The following is a 20,870-nucleotide window of genomic DNA, read 5'->3' on the forward strand; positions in this document are numbered from 1 at the left end:
GGGTACCTCTGGCCTATGATTCCTGGAGCCCTTTATACAAAGTTTGTATGTTCTTGGTTAGGATGAAACTTTGGAATAGTGGAAAGAATGTTGGTTTTTGGCATCAGAGAAACTAGATTCAAGTTCTGGCTCTGGTGTTACTATGTGACCTTAGGATAGTCACTTAATATCTCTGGTGCCTTAGTTTCCATCTGTAAAATGAAGCTGTTAATATCTGCCTCCAGTAGTTGTTATGATGATTGAGAATAATGTTGTTAAAACACTTCCAAATTATAAAGTGTTTTGTGAGTAATCACTCAGTGAAGGAGCTATGATGACTCACTTCTGAAACCAGAAGAATGTTGGAAGCTTTTGGTTCTCACCTCGAGGCCTCTGCTCTTTTTTCTCTGTCTGCAACTCTCTTCTATTCTTTTCATTCTGCAAGTCTTAACTTTAAATATCCTCACTTCCTTGATCATTGTATTAGTTTTCTAGGGCTGCTAAAATAAAGTAACCCAGATTGGGTGATTTAGACAACAGAAATTTATTTTCTCATAGTTCTTGAAGCTAGAAGTCTGAGATCAAGGGGTCAGCATGGTTGATTTATGTTGGACTCCTCTCTCCTTGGCTTGCAGGTGGTTGTCCTCAGCTGACTTCACATCCTCTTGTCTCTTTGACTGATTGTGTTCTAATCTCTCTTCTTATAGGGACACCAGTCATATTGAATTAGGGCCCCACTCATATGACCTCATTTTTCCTTAGTGACCTCTTTGGAGGCCCTGTCTTCAAATGCAGTCATATTTGGAAGTACTGAGGGTTAGAATTCCAACATAGGAATTGGGGGGGGGGGGGGCAGGCGGGGACACAATTCAGCCCATAACAACTACCTTACCAAAAGTACTTCCCCCATTTTCTATTCCTTTTATAGTGCTCATTTAAAATTATTTTATATGTGTACTATTTTTGCCTGACTTTTTCACTTAAATGTAATTGTCATGAAGGCAGAAATTAGATATTATTACTTTTGTATCCTCAGCCTCTGGCAAGATGCCTTGTACAAGGTAAGTACCTGGTTTCATCACTTACTAGCCATGTAACTATGGGCAAATAATTTAACTCCTTTGTGCCTCAGTTTACTTAGTAAGATGGAGATCTTATGATTATGCACTTCCTATTACATTAGCACTTTTCAGTGCTTAGAATAGTATCTGACACATATAGAATGCTCAGTAAACATTAGCCATTATTCTTGCTTTTCCACACATTTTTTGAAACAGTGAATGCATGAAACAAGTGCCTTTTAAAAAATTTAAATATTTCTGAATTGAGATCCATGTGGCAATCTATTCACAAAGCAGTTTTTTGTTTTTTTTTTCATTTCAGAATGCTGTATTCTTCACTGAACACAGGAACAAACATAAAACCCTTTTGGTACATGAAGCTTTGTGATTCTAACTGCATTTTCAGTGTCTTCTGTCCAGTCACTTTGACTACACGCCTCAAGTCTCTCTGGTGAGTGTGTCTTTGTGTACTTGCATTGATGATGGTTTTTGTGTGTCTGTAGTTTTTTATTCTGGAAGTTGGAAAACAAGCATGTCTCCAAGATAAAATGACCCTGGATTCCAGGAGAACTAGAGATCAACAGCCTAGCTCTAGCAGAAGATGACATGAGTTCACGAAAGTTGGGTTCCAGAGAGCTGTTGAGCAAGGAGTCAAGGGAAGTGGTTCGGGAACTTGGCCTAGCTGGGGCCGAGAGCTTGGAGGAACAGAAAAGAGCCACTTTTTTTTTTGGATGTCTGGCCTGTTTCAGGAGAAAAAGCTGGAAGCTCAAAGAACTTATGTGATTCTTAATTGCACTTAGACCAGGAATGCCTGTATACATCTATACCAGGATGGATGGGTCCAGACTGAGACGTCTCAAAATGATCTAATCAATTCAGAGATGCTCTGTGATTTACTAATTTTTAGGGCTCTGTAATTCTCTACTTATACTTTGGTTTTTTAACTACATCTGGACTGCAAATAAAAAAGGACCCATGTCAATCTTCACTTATAAGAAGGTAAATGAACTTACTATTTCACAGAAGATTTTCCTAAAATAAGTTATTTATACAAGCATTCAAAACATAGTGAATTAATAATAATGGCTAATATATAGAGCATTTACAATGTGTCAGGCACTGTGGTAAGCACTTTCAATATTATCACATTTGATTATCACACATCTGTGAGATAGATAATATATCACTCCAATTTAAAGAGAAAGAAACTGAGGCTCAGAGAAATGAAGCTGGTCAAGTTTACAGTTTATAAGTGGTAGAGCAGGATAGAAATTAGGTATATTTGCTTATAAACGTCTGTACTCTACTTACCTTCCAACTAGCCTTTATTATTTATGTCCCCAACTAGCATTTATCATGTATGTGCTAAATGGTATATGAATGTTATAACTTTTAATCTTGGCAACAGTTTTGTGTGTGTGGTATAATGTAATTATAATTATAATTATAATTCCTAATTTTCCATTGTGGATTCTGAGGCTTAGAGAGATTTGCCTAGAGGTTTCAATTTGTGAGATAGGAAAATGCCAGGACTTCAAGTGAAAGCAGTAATAGTAAGAATTTTGTCTTATTGTCACAACCATACTTACAACTCATGTATCTTTTTATTTGCAGTCCAGATGTAGTTAAAAAACCAAAAAACACAGTGCAGTTACCATAAATAGAAAGAAGAAGGAGTCTTTGGATTAAGTAGTGGTAAATATCATACAGTTTTATTCAGTGTGAAGCATAGAGACTTCCACATAGGAATGCTTCCAGCACTAACATAGCACATGTGCCTCTGAAGCCAGCTCTTTCTCAACCCTGAACAGCTTCTTATTTGGACAGTGCTGGCACTAAATACCATAACAGGAATGACTTTTGGCCACACTTTTTTGAGGGGAATAAGATGACAGAAAAAAAAAAAAAGTGCATATGTAAAACAGAGATTTGGCAAATGGACGGTCCAATTCTTGACATCCCTATGGATTCACCCTCATTAAAAATAAAAGTTGAGATATATAGCTTTCCCCTTCATTTCTCCTAGGATGATCTCTGAATTCCCATGTTGAACAGAAAATGCTAAAATATCAACATCCCTATGAATTACTCGCTTACCCCAATAAACCCTGAAATTCAACCTCAGGATTCTATAGTTACAGACACACTGCTGTGGGCTTTCTTCTAACACATGACAGTCTCCATGCACACTAATGCTGTGTGTTCATTCTCTCCGGAGGCTGCAAATAATCCTCTATGGCACATGTGACTTTTTTTTTTTAACTGCATAAGTAGACAAAAAGCTTTGGGAAAAAAGTATGTGCTTTCTTCCCCCTTCATGAACTCTTTAGTCTGATTATTGGACCCAAGATAAGCAAAACACAAGTGTGTTTGCTCTTAATTAAAGCTTTTTTCATAGTGTATCCAGAGGCACCATTTCAGAGTGTGCAAACCAGATGAGATGAATAGTAAGTACTGTGGTTTACTCCTTCTAAGATTATCTGTGCATTTTTGTTTTGAGAAGTTAATGTTAGGAACTTAAACAAGAATCCTTAATACTTAGGAGAAAAGTGGGTATGCATCTCAGTTGTTCTCAGGTATTTGTGTTTCCATAGCAAGGGCTTTACAGAGAAACTGCCATCTTGATTGGGAATGCGGGAAGGAATAGGAGCGTGTTCTCAGCTACAAAGAGGTAAAGGTATGATTCTTGCCCTTGAATTTCCTTAGCACTTTCTCAGTTCTTCACATTTTTTTGTCATCAAAACACAGGGCTTCTGTTCCCAAGTGGACTATAAATTCCTAGTCATATGTTTGTTGTGTGAATAAATAAAAATATAAAATTGATATTAGTCATTCCAGAAAACAGGATAGTTCAACAGGATCTCATAAAACTTGAAAATAAAGGCATCACTTTGCTTTTTAGATACAGTAACAAATGGAGGGAAAAGGTTCTTGTCTAGATTTAGTTTCAAAATCAGTCAGTGAAACACAAATAAGCAAATCGTCTAGCACTAGAGTTCTAGATTCCATATCCTGGCCTCCTTCCTTCTGTCTTTATAGCCTATTTGACTTTGGGTTTTTAACCTTTCTGGTTCTTAGTTTTCTTATCTATATTAATGCTATGCAATGTTTAGGCATTATGCAAAGCTCTTCATACATTATCCCTTTTACTCTTCATAATAACACCATGAAATAGATATTGTTTCCTATTATACGGATGAGGAAGTTGAGGTTTTGAGAGGCAAGTACCTTGTCCAACTTGATATAACTAGTAGAAGAGTTAACATCAGATTCATGACATTCTGAGACCAATGCCCAAGGATTTAACCCCAGGTGGTTGTAAAGATAAACTGCAAAGATAAACTGAGATAGTGGTTACATATTAGGGGCTTAACAAATGAATTATTAATTCAATAGATATTTATGACTGCTTCTCCTGCATGTCATGTACTATTCTATGAATTTAGACTATAGCAATTAATAATAAAGATAGTCCATGGACTTATAAAAATTACATTGCTATGAGGAAAACAGATAATAAAAAATTAATATTCCAGGTAGTGATGACACTTATGAAGAAAAATGAGGCAAGGTAAGGAATAGAGAGTGATGAAGATGAGATTGCTGTTTTTCATGGTTTCTATGATAAGGTGACATTTGAACAGACACTTGGATAAAGTGAGGGAGCAAGGTAAATAGAAATAAGTGGGAAGAATATTTCAAGCAGAGAGAAAAACTAGTGCAAAGCCTTGAAATATCCAAGGAAGACTAGAGAGTTCTGTCTAGCTAGAATGGAGTGACCTAGAAGAAAAATACTGGGAGATGAAATCAGAAAAACAGAGACAATATGATGAAGGGCCTTGTAGACCATAGTAAGAACTTTGGACTTTATTCTGAATGAGATAGGAAGCTACTGTAGGATAATTTTAAGCAAAGGAGTGATACTATCTGGTGTCAATTTTAAGATAAGGAATACCCTTGTTGCTCATTAGATTATAGGGTAAATTATTAAACTGAAGCCAGATTGAAAGTGGAGCTGTAATTGGACCTGATTTTAGATTAGATTTGACTGAGAATGGTGTGAGAGGGTCTCAAAGAAGTTTTTTGAAGCAGCTGAAAAAATGGAGTTGCTACTTAAGAATTAAGGAAGGGTAGAGGTAGGGGTTAGAAATAGGAACACAGGAGTTCAGGTTGGGAAATATTGTATATGAGATATCTCCTAGGCAGCCAATTGGAGATGTCTAGTGCACAGTTGGATAGACAAATATGGAATTCAAGGGAGAAGTTGGAGTTAGAGATACACATTTAAGAGCCATTCATCTATAAATGGTATTTTAAGTATGGAACTGGTTAAGATCACTGGAGAGGGGAGTTAGCTAAAGGACTGAGAGATCTGAGGCCCAGGGCACTCTTACAGTTCTGGAAGATGATTCGGAACCAGTAGAGAAGATTGAAAAGGAGAACTGAGAAAACAGAGGATAGAAAACAAGAGAGCACTGTTAACGGTTGCCAAGTGAAGAAAACAATTCAAAGATGAAGAAGTGGTCAACTGTATCAAATATTGCTTAAAGGACAAGTAAGATGAGCACTGGACTTGATAATGGGGAGGTCACTGGTGATGTTGACAAAAGTGGTTTTCAAACAGCTGTTGGGAAGAAAACCTCATTAGTGTGACTTCAAGAGAGAATGGGAGGGAAGGAAGTATAAACAGGATTTTGAAGATTTTTGTTCCAATGGGAGCATAAAAATTGAGTGATAGCCAGAAGGAAATATAGTGCACAGGAGAGTTGTTTTTTGAAATGAGGCATGTACAGCAGATTTGATGTTGATGAGGTCTTTCCTGTAGAGGGAACAATATATGATTAAGAAAGAAAGGGAATAGTTCTTACTGTTATTTTACTGATTTATTGACCCTGCTACTAATTATTACCACTACTGTACAATGAGAACTGGTATTTCAGATTCATATCCAAAACTTCATAAATGTCTCAATTCTATTAACCAGTGTCTATTAAGTGTTTACTGTATGACTGGGGCTGTTTCAGACACTTCCACTTCTCATTTCCTTATTTATTTCTCTCAGTGACACTAATATCACCCTCATTTAACCTATGAGAACACATCAGTTTAGCAAAGTTAAGAATTTCCCCAAGATCACACATCCAGGGGTCAAACCCAAACCCCGGTTTGACTGTCCTCAGAACAGACTATTAATCTCTTCTAAAGTGCGTCTGGTCAACTGCTTACTTTGCCTTACTCAGAAAAAAAATATTAGATTTTTTGTGGAGATTTCAACAAATAACTTGCTGATTATTCTGAACCAGAAATTTCATGTTTAGCGAAGGTATAGTCTTTATGAAGATTTCCCGGTCTATAAAGGTTACATTTTGCTTAAACATAACTCTAAACTGGGAATCTCTGTGAATGCTACCAGACATTATGTAAATGAAAGGGTCATTTTAGGACAGCAAGACAGATGGTCTCCTATTCTTATTATTGTCTTTGAGGCCAGTGTGTAGGAGAATATTAAAAGATCTCTAACAGTTTTGTGGCCTTGGGCAAAATATTTAGTATTTATTGGCCCCAGCTTTCTTATCAGAAAATGAAGATAAAAGGTGTACTTTCCAGGATTATGGCAAAGATTTCATACACTTGAAGGATAACATGTGTAAATTGCTCAGCACAGTGCATGGCACAGTGTAAGCAAGCATTTAATAATGCTCACTATTGTTTTTCTTCTCTCGGATGGTTTGGAAAAGGCAGTTTATTTCCAACTGAATTCCAGGGAGCTTTGTGAAACTTACAGGGCCAAGGGAATTGCTTAACTGGAAGAAAATTTGTGGGGGATTGAACAGAAAACTATATTTAGAATGAATGCTGAGTTCTAAAGAGACCATCTCATGCTCCAGTTCTACTCAGCCCAGTTTCAGCTGGGCACCACATGCAGCACGTCCTTCTTGTCACAAGGGTAACCCACCTAGACAGCTGGCTCAGCTTATCTTATGAAATCAACATCTTCCTGAAGCAAACATTTTGAATTGTGCTATATTGTCAATGACCTAATCCCAGTGTTTTAAAAACACTTCCTGTAGCAGTAGAATCCCTTCTTATGCGTACAGCTTTTATACAGAATTGCAAAATATGAACTAGATAAAGGCAAACTGCTTTGCTTAAAGCTAGGCGAGAGGAGTGGAGGCCCGCCTCAGCCTCTGCCTCAGTGGTTTCCCCTCTTATCTCAAGTGGTCCCTGGGTCACAGTGATGGAACTTCAGGGCTCTGTGAGATCTGGTTTGAAGATCACTGGCCTAAGCTATCTGGGTGCTAAGATTATCAATAGTAAATAAGTAATAAATATATCTTTCAATAATATTTATCAATCAAATGCTATATTCCAGGCACTGTGCCGAGTGGTGATAGGGAGAATATGGTGAATAAATCAGGCCCAGCCTCAAATTATGTAGGCTTTAACTATAGGGAAATTTATTATATTAAATGACTGCAAGTCCAGAACTAGAATGGCTATGGAAGGCAGTTTAATGGCTCCCCAAAGGTTTCCATGTGCCAATCCCCCAAATCTGTGAAATGTTATGTTATAATCAAACACTAATCAGCTGACCTTATATAGGGAGATTATCATGGCTTGTTTGGGTGAGTCCAGTGTAATCAAAAGGGTCTTTAGAAGTAGAAGAGGGAAGCAGAAGAGGGGTCAAGAGTCAAAGAAAGAGACGTGATGATGGAGTAAACGTCAGAGTGATTCAGTGTGGGAAGGACTCACCCTCCCTTCACTGGTTTGAACATGGAAGAAGGCCATGAACCAAGGAATGTGGGTGGCTCCTAGAATCAGGAAAAGATAAGGAAATGAATTCTTCCCTAGAATTAACAGACAGGAATGCAGCCCTGCTGACACCTTGGTTTTACCGTAGTGAAACCCATTTTGGACCACTGTTTTCTAGAACTATAAGTAATAACTTTTTGTTTAAGCCACCAAGTTTGTAGTAATTTGTTATAGTAACAATAGAAAATAAATATAGTGGCCTTCAGGGCTTGTTAATTCAGTCACTTAATAAGTCATCGTGGCATGGAGATAGACACATAGATCAATAGAATGGAATTGAGATTTCAGAAGTAAACTCATATATTTATGGCTGTTGATTTTTGATGTAGGTACCAAGTCCATTCAATGGGGAAAGAATATTCTCTTCAATAGGGTTGCTGGGACAATAGGATTTCCATATGCAAAGAAATGAAGTTGTACCTCCACCTCACGTTGTATACAAAAATGGGATTAAATTGAGTCAATAACCTAAATATAAGAGCTAAAATTATAAAAGAAGAAAACAAAGGGATCATCTTCATGACCTTTGATTTGGCAGGAGATTCTTAGATATGACACCAAAAGCAAGAACAACAATAGCAAAATTAGTTAAATTGGACCTCATCAAAATTAAAAACTTTCATGCATCAGAGAACGTTGTCAAGAAAGTGAAAAGACAACTTACAAAATATTTGAAAATAATATCTGTGATAAAAGCCTATATCCAGAATTTATAAAGAATCTTACAACTCAACAACAAAAAGATAAACAACCTAATTAAAATATGGGCAAGGACTTGAATAGATGTTTTTCCAAATAAGAGATATGAATGGCCAACATGGAAATGTGCTTAATATTGTTAAGCTTTAGAGAAATGCAAACCAAAAGTACAATGAGATACCACTTCACACCTACTAGGATGACTATAGTAATACTTTTTAAATATGAAAATAACAAATATTGGCAAGGTTGTGGAGAAATTGGAGCCCTTAAGTAAAATGGTGCAGCCATTTTGGAAAGCAATTTGGTGATTTCTCAGAAAGCTAGACATAGAATTAACACAGGAGCTAGCAATTCACTCCTAGGTGTATAACTGAAAAAATGGAAAGCAGACACTCAGATACTTGTATGTCATTGTTCATTTCAGCATTGTTCACAATAGCCAAAATATGCAAATAATCTAAATGTCCATCAGCAGATGAATTGAAAAGCAACTGTTGTATATATATACAATGGAACATTTATTTTTCAGCAATAAAAAAGCAATGAAATTCTGAGTTGTTTTTTTTTAACATTTTTTATTGATTTATAATCATTTTACAATGTTGTGTCAAATTTCAGTGTTCAGCACAATTTTTCAGTCATACATGGACATATACACACTCATTGTCACATTTTTTTCTCTGTGAGCTACCATAAAATTTTGTGTATATTTCCCTGTGCTATACAGTATAATCTTGTTTATCTATTCTACAATTTTGAAATCCCAGTCTATCCCTTCCCACCCTCCGCCCCCCTGGCAACCACAAGTCTGTATTCTATGTCTATGAGTCTATTTCTGTCCTGTATTTCTGCTTTGTTTTTTTGTTTGTTTGTTTGTTTTTGTTTTTGTTTTTTAGATTCCACATATGAGCGATCTCATATGGTATTTTTCTTTCTCTTTCTGGCTTACTTCACTTAGAATGACATTCTTCAGGAGCATCCATGTTGCTGCAAATGGTGTTATGTTGTCGGTTTTTATGGCTGAGTAGTATTCCATTGTATAAATATCTGAGGTTTTTTTTTTTTTAATAATACACATTTATCTACCTGTAATTTTAATTCTGTTCTGAAATCTATTTACAAATATCTCTACATAAAACCAATGCCAGTGATTTAATAGAGTAATGTATGTGTCACTTTGCAAAAAAAAAAAAAATTAAGCCTTATACATTTATGTCTATTTATATTTTTAGAATGTTTCCCAAGGCTCATGGAACTAAAGTGTACACACCTCACACACTCACACACACACACAGCCCCCACTATATTCAAATCAAATGGATTTGTATTGAGTCAAATTAAATGCTATACAAAATTTGTAACCAGATACACAAAATATGAATTGAATCATGAATACACTATTGATAATGGGTAGCTCACAAGCCTTGAACCTTGAAAACATTATGCTAAGTGAAATAAGCCATACACAAAAGGATAAATATTGTATGATTCTACCTGTATGAAATATCTAGAAAATCAATTATACTTCAATTAAAAAAGGAAATATCTAGACTAGGCAAATTTATAGAGATAGAAAGTAGGTTAGAGGTGGCCAGGGGCTAGGGAGGAGGGGAGATTGGGGCTATTGCTGAATGTTTACAAAGTTTCTCTTTGGGACAATGAAGAATAGACAGTGATGATGGTGGTACAACATTGTGAATGTTATTAATGCCAACAAATTGTCCAATTAAAAATGGTTAAAACGGCAAATTTTGTGTTATATGTATTTTATATATATATACATATATATATATATATTTACACACACATACACATACATATCATATTTTCTTTATCTATTCATCTGTTGAAGAACACTTAGGTTTCCAGTAAAAAATTCATCAAGGACCCAGGTTCTTTTCTTCTTTTCTCTTTGCCATATAAAGCGTCAGCTTTATCAACTAAGACTAGTTCTTCCTTCCTCATCTTCCTCCCTCAGACAACAAAAACTGAGTTATGAGAGCACTAGAACCATAGGAGGGCAAGATGAATGATATTAACATGCAGATCACAGGAATGATGCAGCCAAAAATAGTCATGTCACGAAGAGTTAGTGGTGTCAGGGTGGATTTCAATCTCCAAAGACACAGCGTCAGGCTAGGTCCATCTAGAAGGATGGTAGGGCTACAGAGGAAGGACAATTCAAGCCTTCCTTGGTCCCACCAGAGTACTGCAAGACTGTAGTTGTAATATGAATTAAGCAAATGTTAGTCATCATTTCTGGAAAACTCCTAGTTTATTAAAGCATTCTGGAAAACATTGTAAAGATTTTAGAGCCTGGTTCTGAATAAAGTAAGAAATGATTTTGGGTCCTAAGGAAGAGAGTCATGGTTGAAAAGGGTCAGTTTAAAGGCAAAAACAAGAAACCAAATATGGCATTTGGGGGAGAATAAGGTGAGATGTTATGGGTGAGGAAACATCTACAGACAGTAAAGAGGTTGGTTGATTTTAGAAGGCGTCTACTGAGGAGGGAGGGGAATTCAGCAGCAGGCCTAACCTTAGGAAAAACTGAGGGCTGAAGAGTGAGTCCGCTGTCCTACTCCCAGCAGGTCCCTGATGTCTAGGCCTGCAGTCTCAATCTCGCTGCCCTCCTGCGGTTCCTCTAGCATCCCAGCTAAGGCCAGAACATCCCACCAATGATGGCTGTTCTGAGACATGATTCAGTATTCATGGGGCAACCCTCCAGAGCCGGACCTGGGTTTCACAATTTTGTTTTCTAGAACTTAGCTTTGTGGTCTTCACCAGAGTGGATATTTGTTATTCTTATTGTTTTTATTGTTGTTAATAAAGATAAGGATATGATGTGCTCTTTTGGTCTCACTAGATGAGATTTTCAAGACAAGTAGTTAAGGAAGATAGTAAAATAATACATAAGAAGAAAACACTTTTTTGAAGTTTGGTATTTTGGCATCCATAAAATACACCATGTTGTTAGGCTTACCACTTGTGCCGTGTCAGAGCTTTCCCAATATCGGGCTAAATGTTGGACCTGGGGTCACATTCATCACTAGTGGAGAGGGTGGTCAGCCTCAGAGGGTAGTGGATTAGAAAGGCGGAGGCATGAGACTGAAACCAGATCCAGGAAATCTGTCAGAGGGCTGATATCTAAGGGGCTGCACCCCAAGAAAGATGGGGTTCCCAGAGAGTTGAGATAATTGTACTACCAGCCAAAGATGCAAGTATGCTCAAAGAACTTGGAATCAAGAAGGTTGGAGATGTAAACAGAAGCTTGGATTTTGCTTACTCTCTAGCCTCAAGCTGACTCTTATAGCCTTTGTTGTTGGCGTTGTTCTGTATGGTTTAAAGGTCTGGCAGTTTCCACTATAAGCAAAGGTTCTGATGGGCAGGGATTGAGTGGATTCATTCTATGGTTCAGGCTCAGAGTCATGATGATTAGAGAGCAGAATGGTGGATCCTCAGATTGATGAGGGCCTTTGGTATCTCTGGAATATATAATTCAGAAGTTTGATCTTCTAGGGTTACTTGAGAGCTATGACAGTGTCTGAGTCTTAACCCTTTCAAGCAGGATATCTACTACTTTTAAAGTGCATTTGTGTGGATTAGAAAAAGGTGTCCTGTCCAGTGAGCGATGCAAGCCCTATGCTAGGGTGCAAAGCTTGTTGAGCAGAGTTCAGGCTGGATTTCAGCCTCCAGTCATTGCGTAGGGTGGGCATCTTTGTGTAGCAAGCGACCTGCAGAATCATATAGGATACCTGCCCAGCTTTTACAGGCAGTGCATGAAGTTGACATGATTAGCAGATTTGGGCAAATCTCAATGCATGAAAAAGTATCGAGTACATCACAGAAATTTTTTTGATTAGCTAATTAATGAAAACAGACCCAGGAGTCCTAACTTTCTGACCAATTTTAGATGCGACATTACTGTGCCCTGAGGATCTTTACTTTTTTTCTCATATTATCACATAAAATTGTTCTTAGTTCAACTTGTTTTATTTCAGTTTGTTCAGCTTTCTATATGAAAAGAGTGTGCAAGAAAGGTTTGATTTCATTTTAGCAAACTAACATCTTAATACTTTTATGAGATTAAGTGTTGGTTTTTCTTACGCCTGGGGTAGCCTTGATTTGGGGTAGGTGGGAGGACAAGGTGAATTTACAGTCAGCTTGGAGAAAATACTTATCTAGATTCATTATTAGAATGAGTGGCTTGAGGAGTTTCCTGAAAAATAGGTATCTCCAAAAGAAGTGTCTGAACAAATCATAGTATGTAATGTTCAGTTTCAAACATCATTACTATTTCCCACCACCTTAGAAAGTTAACGAAGCTCTGTTTAGATGAGGAGTTATAATCACCTCTGCCTGGTGTTTTGTTTTTGTGTTTGTATTGTTTTTTTTCCTTTGCTTCTTCAGTTGTTTACTGCTGGTTCACTGATGCTATTCATTAGATTACCAGAACTGATTTATCTTATTACTGGAAGTTTGTAGCCTTTGACTAACATCTCCCCATTTCCCCTACTGCCAGCCCCTGGCAACCACCATTCCACTCTCTGTTTCTATGAATTTCATTTTTTTAGATTCCACATGTCCGTGATGTCATACTGTATTTGTCTTTGTCTGACTTATCTGACTTAGCATAATGTTCTCAAGGTCTATCTATGTTGTCACAAATGGCAGGTTTTTCTTCTTTTCTTATGGCTGAATTTTATATATTTATATTTATATTTATACACACATACACACACACATACATATCATATTTTCTTTATCTGCTCATTTGTTGATGGACACTCAGGTTGTTTCCATGTCTTGGCTATTGTGAATAATGCTGCAGCGAACATGGAGGTGCAGATATCCCTTCAAGATATCGATTTCATTTCCTTCAGATATATACCCAGAAGTGGGATTGCTGGATCATATGAGAGTTCTATTTTTAATTTTTTGTCTATTTTAAAGAATATCATCTAGATTCAGAATCCGATATATCAAGTGTGTAGTTTCCAAGGCATATAACCCATTAAATATTCACAGATTGTCTTCTGTGTTCCAGGCAGTGTGCTAAGAGCTGCAAGTACAAAGTTAATCAAAAAGACAAAAGCAGGCAAAGAGGCCGCTGCAGTATGGCATTCATTGCCCAAAATATAGTGTTTGTAATAGTACAGGGGTGGGGCACCAGGCCTAGTCTTAGGGAATTGGGAAGCCCTCTTTGAGGAAGTAAAGGTGAAGATGTTCAGAAGCAAGAGGGAGCATGTCACATGCAGGGAGCTACAGGTCGTTAGGGAGGGCCAGAGCAGAGACTGTAAGGGGTGCAGTGGTAAGAAATGAGGATTGATAGGAAGGCAAGAAGAGTTAGGATGATGATGTCCTGAACCAAGATAATGGCAGTGGGGATAGAAAGAAGTGACAAAATTTAAAGACATTAAGGATGAGAACAAAAACCACTGGTGTTTGATTTGAGTATAAGAGAGGGTGAGAGAGGGAGGTATCATATATGGTGCCTAGGTTTCTGACTTAGATGGGGAGTGGAATGGACTTGGGCATCTGAGTGGAATGTTGGGGCAAGTGACAAGGTGAAATAAGGGAAAAATAGGAGTTTGGGGGCTTCACTTTCTACATGGTAGCCTGCTTGGTTACCCTTCCTAGTATTCCAGTCATGTCTCCTAGATGTCTAGCAACCCGTCTGAATCCAGGCTATTGCAAGGTCCTGATAATCTCATTTGTCTCCTTGAGGGCTAGAACTGGGTCCCTAGGGATATCCCCACAGTCACCACCTCCACTGGCTGGAGACCTCACAGATGTGGACAGGGTTCCTTGGATCACAGTTACAGTATAAATTCCTGCCTAGATACCCCTCTGCAATGCTCTCTTTGCAAATGTACATCTGGAACTGACAGTTGTAAATCATGTTTGAGGTTGCTCTGACCTTTAGCATGACCTTAACCTATGTTTTCACTCAGTCACCTTCTCTTACCAGACCAGAAGCTCCAATAATGATTTTTTCTCCTTCCATATTGACCCGATATTGCAGGTAGCCCTGCAGACTTGTCCCAAAATGGCCCATGATAACACTGTGAATAATGGGGTTTGGAAGCTTAAGTAGCACCCAGAATTCTGCTTCGCTAGCACATCTGCCTTTGACAGATGAACTGAAATTGAATATCAACTGGAGCTGCAGGAAGGGCAGACTCCCTGTCCTTTCTTCCAGAGAGCACGCAGCTGAAGGGTGCTCTCTCTGTTAAATACCAGGCACTTTCACCTTCTAAGCTGTGATGTGAAGCTAGTTCTGGTCCTGCAAACTTAAAACAGAGAGCAGCCAACCAAAGAGAGACCTAATGAGAATTAGAAGGCTCTCAAGTCATTAAGTTGCCTCTTAAAATTCTTACCTGTGGTGAGAACACAACATTCAACACCTTCGCTCCATGTGCAGCCTCTCACTAGGCATTTATAACCAATTACCTTATGTATGGATTTGTCAGAGTGCTTGAGTTAATGTGGCTCATTGAAACCTCATGGAGATAAGTGACTCAGATCCCTGCTGGCCAGAACACCTCTTCTGGTCAGGTTTTCACTACTGACAGGCAACGGAAAGTTGACTAACCAGCAAATTTGACAAGGTTTGATATAACTCAGAAGTTTAAGACCTGCACAAGAATTTTATGAAAACCTTATGGGCTGCATGCTAGAAAATCAGACCTTTTTCCAAGAAAAAGGACATGCAGGGAGGTGTTAGAGGTGAGGGGAGCAGTCGTAGAAAAACCTTTGATCATTTTCCTTTATGGAATTGTGATACAGTTCTGGGAACCTTCCCAGCCACCCATTTCCGTCTCCCTCCCCTTCTGTGAGCAAAAGTTGGAGGTCACAGGGAGGCAGAGGCATGGCCCCCAGATAAGATAGCATGAGTGGTTGGTTGGGCAGGGGCTGTCGAGGTCTGTTCTCTTTTCTCAGAGCTAATGGATCTGAGCATTGGAGCTGCTCTGAATCTGTCTGCACATTGGACTGTGCTGCCTCCTCCAGCCATGGCAGTGTGAATGAGCAGAGTGCTGGAGCTGAGGTGTACTTACAAAGAGCTGTGACTTCTTGGAGGCCGGTAAACTCCCTGCACTGGCAGTAAAGGAGCCAGCTGGCTTTTCACAGGACTAGGGAGGCTCCTGCAACAGTGGTACTATACTCAGTGAGCAAGAGCTGAGTCATGGTAGGCCCTGCTGACTGACACAGGTGGCTTCTAACCTGACATGTGCTAGAACAGGCTCAATCTCCAGTGAGCCAGCATGGCATCCCACAGGGCACACACCATAAGGTGGAAAGTTATAACTTGTGGTGGAAGTGGTTCCAAGCAACCTCTTCCAGGTGTGTGGGGACCATTCATTATCTACCATGTGTTTGGTGAAGTGTTCATCACAGAGAGTCTGGTGAGAGATCCAAGGGGTTCATTTTGGGAAGAGTTATGTGCAGTGATGCAGTCTGGCTCTGACTGGTTGTTGGAGAATAAGTATTGAGTATGTGAATACACTTATTTCTTATGTAACAGTTATTTACTGAACATTTACTCTTAGGCGCATTACATACAGCTTCTCACTCCACATTCACAATAATCTTATAAAGTAAGCATTATTACCCCACTTACACAGAGGAGGTACAAAAGGCTGAGGTACAAAAAGACTGAGTAATTTGCTATCCCTAAACATATGCTCTTAATCACTTTTTATGCTGTCTCCCAGTTCCATGTAGTTCTATTAGTAGCTAAAGACTTAAGTTCTTAATATTATCAGCTTAATTGGATGAGGAAATGTAACAATTTTTTTTCAGTTGACCTATTAGACTCAGTCTGTTTATTGTAAACAGCTGACAGCTCAAGGTGAGAATAAAATTGAATGAAATATAAATGCCTTTTCTCCTTTGTGCAAAACGGGGACCTTAAGCAGGTTTTTGGTGGGACTGAATAAAGAAATAATGCATATGAAAGTCTCAAGCACACTATTTGGCACATAGTGGAAGCTCCAAAAAAACACATTGATTTATCTCCATCCTACAGTTATATGCTTTAATTAGAAAGAGACTCAAAAGGAAGTTATATAAAGTGTCTAAAGAATATTTCAGATTTTCTTAAAACTGAAAGACTTTCTCTTTAAACACAGGTTTTTGAAAGATTTAAAAACTTTATTCCATTTTCTCTCTCTCTCTTTTTTTTTTCAGTCAGCTCTCAGTTTAGGTCTAGACATTTTACCTGTAAGCTATTTATGTACTTTCACCCTTCTTACATTAAGACCAGAAGCATAGGATAGGGGTGAATGAGGGATGGGTGAATCCAGCTGTACTCTTGATTTCACTGAATATTCTGGATGAGTTTTCAGTGTTTGGGGCTCACTGAAATCCAAAACAGGTTTCACCCATGCTTATACTCTTCAGTTCGGAGCATGTGCAATTTAAGGGAAATTTAATCCATATGTTTCTGATTCGTTTACACTTAAATAGTCAAAATATTGTTTTTAATAGTTATTTGATGCCCAAGTAGCCTTTTGAACCTTTTAAATATGCTTTTAGAAGCCTGTATGTCTCTTGAAAAACAGGAAATCATGTCTTTCCAAGGAGGTAAACTAATTTATACATCTGAAAATTCAGGTTCAGTTGAAAACACCCCAAACCACAGGTTTTTAATGGCCTGTCTGCTTGGCAAATGAACACTCAGCTTTAGACTAAATGCTATTTGAACACACCTACTTGTTGCTTTATATTTGGGCTGGACATCCATTTCAGTTGGTATTGGGCTGTTTTGTGTGTAGACTTAGCATCCCGAAGCTGGAATTTATCTGGTTTTTGTTTTGGTTACAATTACTTTCCATTTTAATTCCAGCTCTTCTAGTTAGTTGACTAACATGGCTACTAGTTTTCCAAATATTTCGTGCAGGATGAACTCTTTCTGTGTTTTTTTTTCTTCTTCCTTTTCTTCACCAATTATCTTCATTTTTTAAAAAATAAATGAAGTAACTGATTTTCAATAAAACTGTGCAGGGCTTCAGTAGAGATATGAACACTCTCTTTCACCTGCATGTCCAGAGACTAGTATCTTGCAAAAAGAAAAAAGAAAAGAAAAAGAAACCATGAGAGTTAGTGGGGAAATAATGGGTTTAATTGTTTTTACTTATTTTGTGTATTTGCTTTAAAGGGATAAGACACCTGCTTCGAGAAACAGAAGTTAGTTGCATGACCCCATCTCTACCTCTCTCTCTTCATTAAATATTTGTTGAGTGAATGAATGAGTATAGTTTTTAGCTTACATGTGCATTTTCTCATGCAGCCACTTCCATTTCAAAGCTTTTACAAATGTTTATTATTATTAATTTGGATGTAGATTGCTGACTCATTCTTAGTTACTAACTGTGTGAACTTGGATGTGTCACTAAACCTCTATGTGTGCACTTCACTCGTTTATAAAACAGAAAATATTAATAATAATTTATAGGGTTTTGTGAGGATTAAAAAATGTACATAAAGCCCTTATTACAGAACCTGGCAAATAGTAAATCTTTATTACATGGTAGCAAGAAAAAAAAAACACCACACATTAAACAAACTTTGGGGAAACTGTTACTACGTATGAGGGTGAGAGCTATTCTGGAGACACCAAGTTATACTTTCTTCCGCTAAGAAGTTCATTGCTGGCTATTACTATATAATTTTAGAGATGCTTCAACAGAAGGTCATCTGGAATGATGCTGAAATCCAGTTGAAAGGCATTTAAACTTGGTAGATCAGAAAAGGCTTGAACTGCATTGTCTAGGACAAATAGACTTTATTGGTAAAGAGGAAAAGGTAGAATGAAACAGTGTGCCAGGCATGGGGAACAGCATGCAAAAAGGCATGGAAGTATGAAATAGTATGACCTGGGTAGGTTGGTATAGTAAACTTGGGGTGGTTGGCTATAGCTGGATCATAGGGCTAAACTAAGATGTTTGCATTTTTCTTAAATTTATCATTGAACAATTCTAAGAGGAGGAATGATGTGACCAGATTTGGGTTGTAACTCAGCAGTCATCAAGTTACAAGGACATTAGAGGGTCAAATGAAGTTTGCTGGAAGTTCAAATCACAAGTGGAAATTAATCCTATGTCCCTCTCAAGTTTTCTAGGGATTGGGCTGAAGAGCAGGGAAGAGGAGGGGTTGGTGGATTTCCTAGGCCCTCTGGTTCAGTGTCTGCTTCTGCTGAATTAGTCCAATAAATGGGTCTTCTTCTTAGCCTGCTCATATCCTTGATCTTTATCTTGTCCAACCAGCTGTAGAAGTTAGCTCATTTCTTCCTCTTTGTTTCTCTCCTTCTCTTTCAGGAAACAGACACTTGAAATTTATCCTATTTTACCATGCAGACTACTTGTGGGAAGAGAGCAGGATTTTTTTTTTTTTTTTTTTTTTTTTGCTTCCTGACAAAACAAAGTCCTTTGGTGGAAGTGTGGGCAAGTAATAAATTGCAGAAGATCAAGATAGGAGGCAAGTAGACCAGGTAAAAGGCTATCATCAAAGAGGAGAATGCCGAGGACGTGAAGTAAGGCAGTGGCATTGGTAGTAGAAATGGTAAGGAGAGAATGTTTGAGGTATATTTATGAGACAGAATCCACAGGGCTGCACTCAGTGATTGAATCAACCTGGGGCAGTGGTACAGGGGAACATGACAGAGGGAAGATGTGAAAGGTAATGGTAAGAGATCCAAGGTTCTGTTTGTAATTTGGGGTTTTATTTGAGAAAAGTGAACACTTAGAGGTGACATTCACCGTTGTTAAAGATGCAGAAAGAAGTGTATATTTTGGGAGAAATTTATGAGTCCAGTTTTGGGTAAGTTGAATTTGAGGTACTAAATGGAGATATTACTAAAGTACTTGGTGTATGTATCTAGAATTTATAAGAGTAATCTGGATGGGTGAAGCTAAGTTTGGGAGTGTATCATTTAGGAACTACACTCAATTTCAAGTCTGAGAGACCCAGCTACAGAAGCTTAACCAAATAGTGTTATTTTTCTCACATAGTAAGAAGTCCAGGGTTAAGTAGTCTAGGATTAGTGTGGTGATTCCAAGATTTCACTAATGTTTCAGGATCTTTTTTTTTTTTTTTTTAAATCTTTCTGCTGTATTATCTTTACTGTCTTTGCTTAGGTTTTCTAGAAGCTGAGTTGAGATGAGAATGCAAGTTATGAGATTCATTCAAGGAATGCTTTTCAGGAAAAACCTGTAAGGCAAAGTCTGAGATAAGGAAATCCAAGTAGTCTGACCAACTAACTATATTATTAAAAGTGGGCCATGCATGAAGTAATGATGAATGTGTCATGAACGAAGGGTTCTGATTAATCCCATTCTGTGAACATGTGGTCTGAGGAAAATCAAAAGAATGGATGAAGAGAGGAAGGAACTCCAGGAATATAAGGCTCTTCTTTCAAGTAACTTGACTTTGAAAGGAAGAAGAGTAGGGGGCGTAGTTGGGGGAGGACATGAGTTAAAAGAGAAGTTTACATAATAGAGCTGTTTAAGAGAATGGGCTAAAGAGAAAGAGGCGGCACAGAAGGAAAAATTGAAAATTTAGGAATGGGAGGAATTGGTTGGTGGAGTAATATGATAGAGTTGGGTGGGAGTCCGGAGTACAGATAAAAAGATAGCTTTGGATACAGAGAAGGATATCTTTTCATTGTTCCAGAAGGTAAGGCATAAAAATAAGTGGGTTTACAGATAAGTTCATGATGGTGGCAAGTAAGGAGCTCAGGAATTCCTACATGATTGCGTTGAAATTTATTTTTGCAGCAAAATACAGAAAAAGTCATCTGTTCAGCATGTGTGTGTGAAATAGGAGGTGTCAGCGATGGTAAGATGAGGGAGAGGTGTAGAAGGCTTAAGAGTGGTGAAAGTTTGAAATAGCCACTGAGGGCAAGAGAATTGTTATCTGACTAGAGCTACCTGAGCACATTTCAACCCAAGCTGAGGTTGAAGATCGTGAATTTGTAGTAGCATCAGCCCTGGTTGTGTAATTTTCCCCAGCAATGCTTTATAGTTGGGGATAGCATCTGGGTGGGGGGGGGGTGAGTTGGGATATTAAATCAAGAGGCATTACACATGTGATTCATTTTCTAGTTGTTAAATACCTTTCAGTTGTAAATCACAAAGAGACTATGGATATACATGAATGTCTGCACCTACATTTAGGCAGTGGAATGTAGCACTGTTGTTTGGTTTGGGTGCATTTAGGAATCGGCCAATAGACATCTCAACTTTTCTTTTGGTTATTTAGTGCTGAAATTATTATTGATTATGGTTTAGAGACCCAATGAGGTTACATAGATGAATG

At 38.0% G+C, this 20,870-nt stretch overlaps 1 long non-coding RNA gene across 1 annotated transcript in view; it reads left to right on the forward strand.

The window, feature by feature from the left end:
• LOC135322866 (uncharacterized) overlaps window positions 1-20,870 on the forward strand; it is a 196,175-nt gene that overhangs the window by 74,550 nt on the left and 100,755 nt on the right. Inside the window, exon 2 of the long non-coding RNA XR_010383787.1 lies at window positions 1,363-1,491. This is a non-coding gene — a long non-coding RNA (uncharacterized LOC135322866). The remainder of the gene's footprint in view (window positions 1-1,362; window positions 1,492-20,870) is intronic.

Source organism: Camelus dromedarius, chromosome 14 (assembly GCF_036321535.1).
Source record: "Camelus dromedarius isolate mCamDro1 chromosome 14, mCamDro1.pat, whole genome shotgun sequence".
NCBI classification, from domain to species: Eukaryota; Metazoa; Chordata; class Mammalia; order Artiodactyla; family Camelidae; genus Camelus; species Camelus dromedarius.